This window comes from Anolis carolinensis, chromosome 3, assembly GCF_035594765.1.
Source record: "Anolis carolinensis isolate JA03-04 chromosome 3, rAnoCar3.1.pri, whole genome shotgun sequence".
Lineage (NCBI taxonomy): Eukaryota > Metazoa > Chordata > Lepidosauria > Squamata > Dactyloidae > Anolis > Anolis carolinensis.
The window spans coordinates 101,338,287-101,350,963 of record NC_085843.1 but is presented as its reverse complement, the minus strand read 5'-3'; the positions used below and the strand labels follow the sequence as shown (position 1 = coordinate 101,350,963).

General features: G+C 38.8%; 1 protein-coding gene across 6 annotated transcripts in view; it reads left to right on the top strand.

Moving 5' to 3' along the window:
- The window catches only part of frmpd4 (FERM and PDZ domain containing 4), a 404,084-nt gene that overhangs the window by 233,287 nt on the left and 158,120 nt on the right, over positions 1–12,677 (top strand). The window contains exon 1 of one of the 6 annotated variants that reach the window (XM_008107216.3): positions 9,652–9,794. The exons of the other annotated variants lie outside the window; for them this stretch is intronic. The gene's annotated coding sequence lies outside the window, so the exon portion shown is untranslated. Of the gene's footprint in view, positions 1–9,651; positions 9,795–12,677 lie in introns of those variants that run through there. 6 annotated transcript variants of the gene reach the window in all.

The following is a 12,677-nucleotide window of genomic DNA, read 5'->3' as shown; positions in this document are numbered from 1 at the left end:
ATGCCTTCTTTGCCTCGGTCTTCTCACAAAAAGAAAGCCATCTTCCACCTCAGCAACATGGAATAGACGAAGGATTGGGGGAAATCCAACCCCAAATAGGGAAACAAGTTTTCCAGGAACACCTGGCCACTCTAAACGAATTCAAGTCCCCAGGGCCAGATCAGCTACATCCAAGAGTACTGAAGGAACTAGCGGAAGTTATTTCAGAACCACTGGCAATTATCTTCGAGAGTTCTTGGAGAACGGGAGAAGTCCCAGCAGATTGGAGGAGGGCGAATGTGGTCCCTATCTTCAAGAAGGGAAAAAAGAACGACCCAAACAATTACTGTCCGGTCAGCCTCACATCAATACCAGGCAAGATTCTGGAAAAGATCATTAAGGAAGTGGTCTGCGAACACTTAGAAACAAATGCGGTCATTGCTAATAGTCAACACGGATTTACCAAAAACAAGTCATGCCAGACTAATCTGATCTCTTTTTTCGATAGAGTTATGAGTTGGGTCGATACAGGGAATGCTGTGGATGTAGCGTACCTGGATTTCAGTAAGGCCTTCGACAAAGTCCCCCACGACCTTCTGGCAAACAAACTAGTAAAATGTGGGCTAGACAAAACTACGGTTAGGTGGATCTGTAATTGGCTAAGCGAACGAACCCAAAGGGTGCTCACCAATGCGTCATCTTCATCATGGAAAGAAGTGACAAGTGGAGTGCCGCAGGGCTCCGTCCTGGGCCTGGTTCTGTTCAACATCTTTATTAACGACTTAGACGAAGGGTTAGAAGGCACGATCATCAAGTTTGCAGACGACACAAAACTGGGAGGGATAGCTAACACTCCAGAAGACAGGAGCAGAATTCAAAACGATCTTGACAGACTAGAGAGATGGGCCAAAACTAACAAAATGAAGTTCAACAGGGACAAATACAAGATACTTCACTTCGGCAGAAAAAATGGAAATCAAAGATACAAAATGGGGGACGCCTGGCTTGACAGCAGTGTGTGCGAAAAAGACCTTGGAGTCCTTGTGGACAACAAGTTAAACATGAGCCAACAATGTGATGCGGCTGCTAAAAAAGCCAATGGGATTCTGGCCTGCATCAATAGGGGAATAGCGTCTAGATCCAGGGAAGTTATGCTCCCCCTCTATTCTGCCTTGGTCAGACCACACCTGGAATACTGTGTCCAATTTTGGGCACCACAGTTGAAGGGAGATGTTGACAAGCTGGAAAGCGTCCAGAGGAGGGCGACTAAAATGATTAAGGGTCTGGAGAACAAGCCCTATGAGGAGCGGCTTAAAGAGCTGGGCATGTTTAGCCTGCAGAAGAGAAGGCTGAGAGGAGACATGATAGCCATGTACAAATACGTGAAGGGAAGTCATAGGGAGGAGGGAGCAAGCTTGTTTTCTGCTGCCCTGCAGACTAGGACACGGAACAATGGCTTCAAACTACAGGAAAGGAGATTCCACCTGAACATCAGGAAGAACTTCCTCACTGTGAGGGCTGTTCGACAGTGGAACTCTCTCCCCGGGGCCGTGGTGGAGGCTCCTTCTTTGGAGGCTTTTAAGCAGAGGCTGGATGGCCATCTGTCGGGGGTGCTTTGAATGCGATTTCCTGCTTCTTAGCAGGGGGTTGGACTGGATGGCCCATGTGGTCTCTTCCAACTCTACTATTCTATGATTCTATGATTCTATGATTCTCTGTTTCTAATGGATCTTCCCCATTTCATCATTCCAAAACTCTCTGAAGCAGGTTAAGGGCATCTACAAACAGCCCTCAACTTTTGAAGGTTTCACATCCTTGGTTTTGATTATTTGTAAGTTTGAAACACACCACCTCATGAAGTTGGGGCTGCCATGTGAACACTTGTGGCACACAGGCAAGAGGAGAACCTGACACCACATTGATTCACTACCCTGCAAATTGGGCTCGTCTTCCTCTCTCTGTATTGAACTAATCTCTATTCCACCTGGGCTAAGGAAGAGGCGTACTGAGGGAACAGGAATATGTGGCACACATGAAGAGGGGGAGGAACCAGAGCTCCTCTTCTTCCAGTTTGCCATGGATTCTATTTATAACAAAAGAGTACATGCAAAAAAATGAAGCAGGCCCACTGTAAAGATATAAATGATTTTCCTATCCCCTCCCCATGCTGAGATATACTTTGAAAGTAACTACAGCATCATAAGAAGCTTTTATCTAACCAACAGTTAAATTTGGAAGAAATATAACATGTGCCTAAAAGAAATAGGAGAGCAAGCCATCTGCTCTAAGCAGATGTGAAGTTTTGTGTCAAAAAATTTAATCTACAAATGCTTGTTTCCTTGCTTGTGAAAGACAATCAGAAATATAACCCAAAATATACTTGCTACTAGCTTTCAAGTAACATTTAAAACACATCAGTTGTATAATGTCTGTGTTAGACCTACATTTTTTAAAAAAACAGTCTGCAACAATTGTGCTCTAAGCCATAATTATTGATTGGATGGATGAATGTTAGCCTCCTGACTTTTTCCATGATGTTGAATATGTGGTTACCCAAAGGCATGCTGATGAATGGGCATTGATTTGCTTAACTTTATTTAAAAAACAAAAACAACCCCTCTGCAAGAACATAAATAGATAATGGCAAAAACCATGAATATTGTCACTGCATCATTCCAGATTTTGAGCAGAGGGTATGAGGAGAAATAAATGGATTGGGCTAATAGACTAGTAATTTCAGCAATGGCAGTGCAGCCATTTGAGAAATTTAAAAGTGGCTTGAGGGATTTGAACACCAAGCAGAAATCAAATCCAGTGGAGCTATGTGATAAAGAACAACTAGCAGGCTGTTGGCATATTATATAGAGGCTATGTCCTTGCTGTGACCCGAAACTCATTAGAAGTCCCCAGTGAATCATATTATGAATTTGACTGAACTTTGTATGCTTCTGTGAGTGTGATTTCAAATAGTGTATTTCACTAGGCAAATGTAATGATATTAATTTTAAATCTGAGCATTATAGAATACAGAAAATATTATTTATTCATTTTTGTTATTACTTTATTTCTTATTACTTTATTGGGAAAACTTGGGAAAAGTACACATATAGGTGCTACTCCTAACTTGCGAATTAAGGCTTAGAGTTTTTAGCCTTCTAGGTCTACTGATGTAATTCATGCAAGTTGGGTTTACGTATTTGTGGTTATACCTAATTACAGGAATATTTTTATTAAAAGTAGTAAATTTTTGCTGAAGTATTACACAAATATTTGGTGCCACCCCCTCTGAGAGTGTCACCTAGTGCAGTTTACACTTACACTCACTTTGCAGGTTCCTTGCAGGGCTGTTCTTATAAATGGCCACTGGATGTCTTATGGGTTATATGATATGTGCAGACTGATTTAAGCAATCTTAGCTTCTGTCTTGAGTCTCTCTCTGTTCTTGGCCAAAAATAAATTCTTCCAATCTTCTTTCTGTTTGGCTTGCTTCCAAAGAACTCAGTTCTGAGAACCAAAGCAATTAAATTAGATAGCCTGGTGTACCCTGAACACTTACAAGCAACTGAAACTATGGTAGAGTAATGCAGTGGTCATCTTAATTTATGAAGCTGCCAGACCAAAGTTAAATGGAAATTCTAGCAAAGATAATAGTATGTTGTTACTGAAGGCTCCCACACTCTTGATTACTGGTGGCAGTGAACAGGGCTGGAAATTGTATTGAGTTTCTATTGTTAATTTATTATTATTCATGCAGCATCTTTTGAAGGCAGATGATATAGGAGAAAATTAAAGTGAATGTTGGCTTTTCAACATACCTGCCAGAATTTCATAGATGAAAAATGGGACATGTGTGGCAAGCAACATCCATTTGTGGTCAAGAGGACAACATATTTTAAAGAGGAAAAATACACGAGCAAAGAGAGGCTGCTGCAATTTGCTTTTGCCTGAATTTTTAGAGAAGGATAAGATTCTACCATTACGCTTTTCTTTATTACCCTACACTAGGTTAACTGAGTGCAAATTGCTTTCGTATTTTAAATTCTATTTTGAAGTAAGCTGAGGATAAAGGGATTAGGGGAAGAGGGCAGAGAAATGGTGACATTTTAAAAGCAGTAAAAAAAAGTGAGATGACAGAGGGTTAATTGGGACAGTCCTTGGCAAAACTGGGGCAGTTAGAGGGTATGTATCTTGTAAATGCACAATGGAGAATCTTATAATGTATACTCATTGTTGTGATTAATCCCTATAAAGACTGTTCTCTGTCAATACAGAACATTTTTAAAATACCATATTTCCTCAAATCTAATGAGCATATTTTTTGGCTAAATTACACCACCAAAATTGAGATGCACATTAGATTAATAATATTAACAACAACAATTGTGATGCTGAATTTACCACCCACCTCTCCTTGCGGCTCGAGATAAAATACTATTAAAAACATACAACAGAATACACAGAGGTAAAATACAAGTTAAAATCCACTGATAAAATGCAGGTTAAAATTTACAACTTAAAATTGACAGGGTAGGTCTTCTGAAAGAGATGGGTCTTCCAACTGTGTCTTCAATTCTGACAGCTGATGTAGCTGTCAGAGCTCTTCTGGCAGGTCATTCCACAGTCTTGGGGCAGCTGATGAGAAGGTCCTCTGAGTGAGAGTTGCCAGTTGGGTTTTGGCTGGCTGGAGTAGATGCCCCCTAAAGGACCTAACTGTGCATAGTGGATCTGTGCATGTAAACCATCCTGTGCAATTGAGAGATCCTGGCTGAGGACAAAGAAGGGAAAGACAGCGGTGGCCACAAAAAGGTTGGTGGAAGCCAATAGTGGCCATGAACAGGTTGGTGGGAAGTTGCACTTCTCCATCAGGCCTGATGGGAAGCCAGCTGCCCACCAGCCTTTGGACAGCCACCACTGCCTAACACTACATTTGGCTTCTTATCCTTTTTTGGTAATACGCACCTTCAACATTCGATGGCGCATTATACTCAAGCAAATATGGTATGTTTCTGTCTTGCTCTGTCATTTTCCCTGTGTTAAATACTTTGGATCCAAGATATCAAAAAGATAATCTGCTCTCATATGTGTATGCTTGAAATGAGAGATCTTCACTAGAGAACATGTTGCATACCTGCTACCCAGTAAAGCTAGATTAGTGGGGACTTGTGATAAAACTTTCTTTGCATTACCACCCTAACTGTGGAACTCCCTCCCAAGGAAGTCAGGTTAATTCTGTCCCTTCTGGGTTTCTGGAAAGCAGCTAAGTCTACTGTATTTCACTGCATAATAGTTACATTGTCCCCCTTTTGGAGAGAGAGGCTGCGACTATTATGCAGTGAAAAGGGGGCTTTTTCCCTTTGGGGAACTGTCATGGTGTTATCCACATGCGTACAAGTCAGCATACATTTATGTGTGTCTTTTTACAATTGTTGTGTAATTTATAAATTCTCTAGTGTTTTCTCAAACTCTGCTCCTCCAGATGTTTTGAACATCAGTTCCACAATTTCCTAACAGCTGGTTAGATGGCTGGGATTTTTGGGAGCTGAAGTCCAAAACACCCGGTGGAGTAAAATTTGAGAAACACAGCATTGGATGATGTGGGTTCTCAGCAATCATTTAATTCTGTAGTAGGAGTACAATCCCATATACATTTCTTTAGATGTAAATCCCACTGAATTCTAGATGGCTTATTCAAATTTATTTTTATCTCAAAATAAGGTGAATGGGTAGGCAGAAAGAATAAGAGTAAAATACTGTTGTACTTTATTGTGGAAAATTCAAGCAACAGAATTGGTACTTTGTACTACAATAAATGCCATATAAAACATTTTATTTTTCTCTGAATTGCTCGTAGATTGGACTAAGTAGGACAATAAACATAAAACACTCAGAACAATAAGTTACATAGTATGGTCCGTTTCTTTACAATAAAAATAAGGGTTTGTATTTCATTACAACGAGGTGTAGGTTTTAATGAAAATAAGTCAGAAGCAGTTTGCTGAAAAATTGTAACAGGAAGAAATTGAATGTGCATATCAGTGAATATGGGTTTCTCTTTTTGTAATGACGGGCTGCTTCATAAATGCAATATACTTCCTTTTGAATATCTCCTCCTCCTTGCCCGCTCCCTTCTCTTTTTTTTAGGCCTCACAATGGAGTAACTGTACTAAACAAAATGTTATCTGATGTGTTTGCATTTTAACAAAACAGTACCTTGGTCCTCAAAATATTCCTTCTAGAATCATAATTACCATTATCTGCTCTTATTAGAATACTGAGGACACATCTACAATTGTCATTTAATGCAACTTCAAGTTGACTTCAAACTGTGATGGGTACAAAACATATGCTGCCAATGGACGCTGAAGCAGAAATCAGGGTCAATGAAGTGCATTAAATGCAGTTGAGGAAAGTCTGACTTAAGCCCAATAATGTGCTTCAGCAAACCACAAATGTAAACTGTTTCACACAGTGGAATCAACTCCTGCCTGTGTTGGAGCTCAGCATTTATCAGAGCTTGGAGACTCACTCTGCTAGATTTCTGGCTCCTAAGGAAACCTGTACTCAAAGTCTCTATTGTAACAACTTAAAGTGGCAGTGCATCACTTCCAATTGCCTTTCTGGCTGTTTTTTGGGAGCAGGAAGGTTGGATATGTCAGGTAGGGGAAATGGCAGTATATACGTTTTTCACCTATAATTTGTTTTATTTTCAACCAGAAAAAAATTATCAGCAATAAAATGGCAGAGCTCTAGCACTTTTAGTTATGTCTGCATTGAAAGACATAATAGCCGTTTTACTCTGGAATATCAGATGCCAAAGTATCTTCTATTACTATAGAGCAGTGGTTCTCAACCTGTGGGTCCACAGATGTTTTGGCCTTCAACTCCTAGAAATCCTAACAGCTGATAAACTGGCTGGGATTTCTGGAAGTTGTAGGCCAAAACACTTGGGGACCTACAGGTTGAAAACCACTACTATAGAGATTCACTGAGAGAATGAAGTTGGTAGCGTAGTTTGGGAAGGCACCAGCACTCTTAGATCGAGAAGGCTGAAAACCTTGTACAACTATAACTCCTATGATTCCATAACATTGGTGCATACCAATTAAAGTGGTGTCAAACTGCATTAATTCTACAGTGTTTTTATATCTTCAGTATGATTCATTAGGACTCAAGATTGGTACTGCATGTAGTGGTTTGCACTCAGTCAACTTGGCAAGGGGGAGAGTAGGAAAGTGAGTGGTGAATCTTCTCCTTCCTAGCCCCTCCCAATCTGTGTGTTCTTCGTCATTAACCACATCTAATCTTAACCACAGTATGATGTTGCTTGGGCACACCTGTCTCAATGTCAAAGGATATGGTGTCAAGGCCTTCAGCATGTTTAACTTTCTTACAGATCTGTAGAAAAGGCCACTCGAGTGCCAGAGCACATTCTGTCTATGAGAACTGCTTAGTATTTTTTAATTTCACTTTCATCCTTTTCTCCTCCATAGATCCACAGCACTGTAGAAAGGGTCTGAATGTCATTTCCAACACAGGCATGATCAGATCTGGACATAGAAGTTTATTTGTAAAATCTTTTTTGGATTCTAGAATTGTTTTTTGACATTAGAGCATGTATCAACATCTGTTTCCTTGTACTTTTCAGGGTTTTGAAATAACAAGCATGCATCACAGGATCCATCCCTGCTCCTCTGTTTATTTTAATTTACAGCAGAGGAGAAAGTTGTGTGATCTTCCTGATGTTGTTAGACTACATCTCTCATGCTTTGTCAGCATTGGCTAAGCCTGCTGGATGATATAGTTGAACAACGTCTAGAGGGCTGCTCAATTCTCTGATTTAAAAATGGGAAGAAAGCCAGTGTGTGTTCTGATGAATGTAGATAAGCTCTCGTCTGATATTATTTTTATGGGTTTTTAAATTTTGGATCGTACAAGTAGGGTTTAACATAACCACATTTACTCATGAGAAAAAAATAACAAGATAATAAAGGCGACGTATATATTATATATCAAGTTTAGCTAAGAAAGAAAGAAAACAAACTTCCATACATATTCACCCTCTTTTGGCGTCACCTATTGTTTATATCTTATTAGTATGGTTCTCGTCCCATACTTGTATCCATCAATTTTCCACTATTTTCCTCTTCTTCCCTCCCTCTCCCATTCACCTCCCTCCCTCCAGGAGCATTTCCTTTATCGTTCATTCTGTTTCTTGGATTGTAAGGTTCAATTCCTTATATGTTCTGTTACCCTTTACCTTGGCTATGAGTTCTTCCAATTTCCCTCCCAGTTTCCCCCGGGGTATCCATTGATATATTTATTTTTCCTTTCCAAAATATAATCTTGACGCATATAATCTGCTAAATATTCATATCCTTTTTGTGTATCCATTTTTTATGTTTTTTCCATCCCAGGGCGACCGTAGCTTGTGCAGCTTCTAACATATATTTTGTCGTCTTGTCCCAATCTTTATTGTCGCTTTTCACTTCCAGTTTTATGGTAAAAACTGTTTGTTGTTCAATCCTATTTTTGCCCTAATAATTAGGTTTTTATTGTGGTGGTGGAAGAGTAGAACTGTTGAGAAGGCAATTCCCTACCCAGAGAACTTAGACTTGCACTATGTCTTTTAAGTTTCCACCGAGCAGCTAAAAATGATGCTGTTCTGCATAGCATCCAATGTTTAAAAATACAATGTTTTAATGGTTTCCTAGGATTATTTTTAGACTGCTTTTAGGAGTTTTGAAGAGTGTATTAATGTTTTTAAAAACATGTTTATCTTAAGGTAAAGGTAAAGGTTTCCCCTGACATTAAGTCCAGTCATGTCTGACTCTGGGGGTTGGTGCTCATCTCCATTTCTAAGCTGAAGAGCTGGCATTGTCCGTAGACACCTCCAAGGTCATGTGGCCAGCATGACTGCATGGAGCGCCGTTACCTTCCCGCCAGAGCGGTACCTATTGATCTACTCACATTGGCATGTTTTCGAACTGCTAGGTTGGCAGAAGCTGGAGCAACAGCGGGCACTCACTCCGCTCCCGGGATTTGAACCTGGGACCTTTCGGTCTGCAAGTTCAGCAGTTCAGTGCTTTAACACACTTTGCCACCGGGGCTCCTTATGTTTATCTTAGCAGTGTTTTAATTGGCTTTTATATGTTCATTGGCTGAGAGATGATACAGAAAAACTTAAAATAAATAATACCGTATTTCTCCCTATGTCCACTCATTGCAACCATAATGAATGTTCTTAACGAGTAAAACATTGTCACAACCTGCAGCTGTATCACATTTGAATACCATTGGAAGCATCTTCAAAAGCAAAAGGATATTGCTATTTACAGAATACCTATTTACACTGTAATATATATGAAAAGTTCAATAGTCTGCCTTTATAGTAATTGTCTTGAGAGAGATATGGACTCTTTGCCAGGCACCATAGTATGTGCTAGGAAAGTGAAAGAGAGCCTTGTAATGAAATCTCATTGAAGATGCAGAGAGTATGTTTCAGCATTAGGCATTCTCCTCATGTTTCACATAAATGCATCCCGGCCTCATGAGAGGAAGAGCAGTGCATTTGCACTGGCTCATTCAATTTGAATGTTGGATAAGAGGAGCATCTTAAGCAAGCAGGGAACAGCTTGGTTACCTCTATCTTTCTAATGCATTTATATATTTATGCTTTTTTTAAAAGAGAGGTTAAGCTGTCACTGACTTACTTGACCATTTTATTGGATGTTTATATGCTGATCTTTGTGTAACTGCTGAAGTGAAGGCATCTTCAAGGCATCGTTGGCAAGATTACAGATTGCTGCATAGCACAGGTCTGGACAAAATTAAACTATGAATGTTTTGCAAAATTACATTCATCAGAATGTCACCTGTTGTAGCCTTGTCTGGAATAGATAGTGCTGCCTCAGAAGGCATAAAAAATACAAATGTCTTTATAGATTTTTCTTTTCCTTTTTCATGAAATTACTTCTTAAAATTGCAATAGCTTTGCAGCTCTCATCTATCTCCCTTTGTATGTGTCCCTCTATCTCTGTTTTCCTCCCCACTTAATGCTGAAATGAAATGGAACTAGAAAGCAATATTTATGGGCAAAATCCTGCTTTAGAATCATAGTTTGCTGTGGTTAAGTATCCACAACCCTGGGACTTCAATGTACTTCACATTTTCTCCATATTGCACAGAATGCTTTGCTGAAATGAAATCGAAGATTTTCTTGCTGAAACGGGGGGAGAGAGATATCATCTTGAATGTTTAGTGGATATTTTTAGGAAGGGTATTAACTTGACTGAGTAAATAAAACAGAATGTTAGAGAAGAATGAAAAGCTTAAACTTAATACTCCGCATAGCTTTCAGGCACATCTGTGTTGCAAACCCAGCTTGAAATGTTGTAGCTGTATAATGGGAGAGTATGCTATTCTTTTGGAAGTGACTGCACATTTGGGATATATGAAGTGCTTTCTTTTTCTTCTTAAACTCTAGCCACTGCAAATTAGTAACGAAGCATTAAGTTACTGCATTGTATTGTGGGACAACGTTTGTCTGATACCAAAGAGGAAAGGTAGGCTTTAGGGAAGATAAAGGAATTTCTGCTTTTTTATTCTCATCTAGTTGACTTTTTCTGAAACTGCAGTACTAAAAACTGAATTTCTGAAAGGAACAGAGTGTTTCAAGGTAACAGGGTATGTGTTGCTGAATATGAGAGCACATACACATGTGGCTGCTGATGCACTTTCTAAATGAGCAGTATGCGCCTTGCAGTAAGAAAACCAAGAACCACTTGAATGATTTACCTAACAAAACAGACACATAACTGTGTAGTAGCAAACTTGATATAATTAATTTAGAGTAAATATTTTACATGTTCTCTGGGTCTGTGTTCACCCAAAACATACACTACATTCACATGCACAATAAATCTCTTGGATAAAATATTATAATTTGACCATAGACAGAAATATGTTTCATGGACACTGGGAATGGACTCTTGGATGAGGTTAAGTTATCTTTATATTTTAAAATGTATTTGCATCTCTCACTTCCTCACAAGAACTCTGCAGAATCCTTGTCTTCATTTAAAGGAGTGCTATTTCAATGTTAAATGTAAGAGTGTATTTTATGTTGCATTATACCTATGGTACCATTATTAAATATTTCAGTCACATTGCAGTCAGGATTTGTAATCTAACAAGGCATACTGGAATAGCACTTCGCAAGTATATTGTGAGAACAAGATATTTTTCTGGAGTTCCAAGGATTCACAACAAACTTATAAAAGACATCTGAAGCTGTGTTGCTATTTCTTGTGCTTTCGCTTGTTGCGAATGAGATGGCTCATATTCCAATAAGGTCCAATAAGAAAAGAGGGAGAGAGCAAAAGGGAGTGACAAGTTGTCAGGCAACAAATTAGTGTGAAGGATTGCATTGGTTCCCCCCATTTGTCAAATGTTCTTGTTTGTGTTTTTCATTTTCTTTCAGTGTGGTGCAAACAGGCAAAAGGCTCTTTAAAATTCTTCTAGTTGTTTGTGGGGAAAGAAATAGATGAGCCTATAAATTCTTCCAGGTGATTAAGGCCTTCTGGTATGTAAGGGAATCTCGTGTTCTGATTCATGTATGCAAGTGTATGTAAATGGTCAGGTTGATATGTTGTAAAGTAGGTTACAGGTACCATTCCAAAGATGCTTTCTTTTACAAATTGTATTAACTTTGTGTTGTTGAAGGCTTTCATGGCCGGGATAGCAGAGTTGTTGTATGTTTTCCGTGCTATACAACCTCCGAGGATGCCTGCCATAGATGTGGGCGAAACGTCAGGAGAGAATACTTCTGGAACATGGCCATACAGCCCAGAAAACATACAACAACCCTGTATTAACTTTTTCTCAATTTAGAATGTATATGATAAATTAAGTTTGACATTATCAATTACAGTAGATGGTTAGTTAACTGGAACTCAAGCAACTGGAATTTCAAAGCAACCAGCAATAAAAATTGAAGAATTAACACTTCATTTAAAAAAAGAAAACTGTTTTTATTCATAATACAGTAAAATCATTATATTAAAATTGTCTTTATTTGCTATTTATTACTATATTTCAATATTAGTATCACATCAGTACAGACTTTATAATATGTTACAGTTTGGGATTTAGGATTAGTTTGGCCTGTTTTTAATAGTAACCCTCAAGAAAACAGAAACTACATTTATCTAGTGTCTTTCAATCCCCATGGGTGCTGGGTCAACTGAGAGTCAACTGTATCAGATGGGAAATAAATCATTGACCCATTTTCCTTATCAAAACATATATACATTACAAATGTTTACACTTGCCAGAATTGTGTCTTTTATAATTTGCAAAATGTGTAGATGGCAATGACAACATTGTTAGCATGCCCTGAACAAATGTATTGGGAGTGAAATTCTTGCCTTTTCCCTGAATCAGCTTCTACTGATATTATTATTATTATTATTATTATTATTATTATTATTATTATTATTATATAATGATAAGGAGAAGACCTGGCCATAGCTCATGAATGGGACACTGAAGAAGGAGACAGAAGGCCTGATCCTTGCAGCCCAGGAGCAAGCCATCAGAACAAATGCAATTAAGGCCAAAATCGAAAAATCAGCTGATGACCCAAAATGCAGACTGTGCAAGGAAACCGACGAAACCATTGATCATATCCTCAGCTGCTG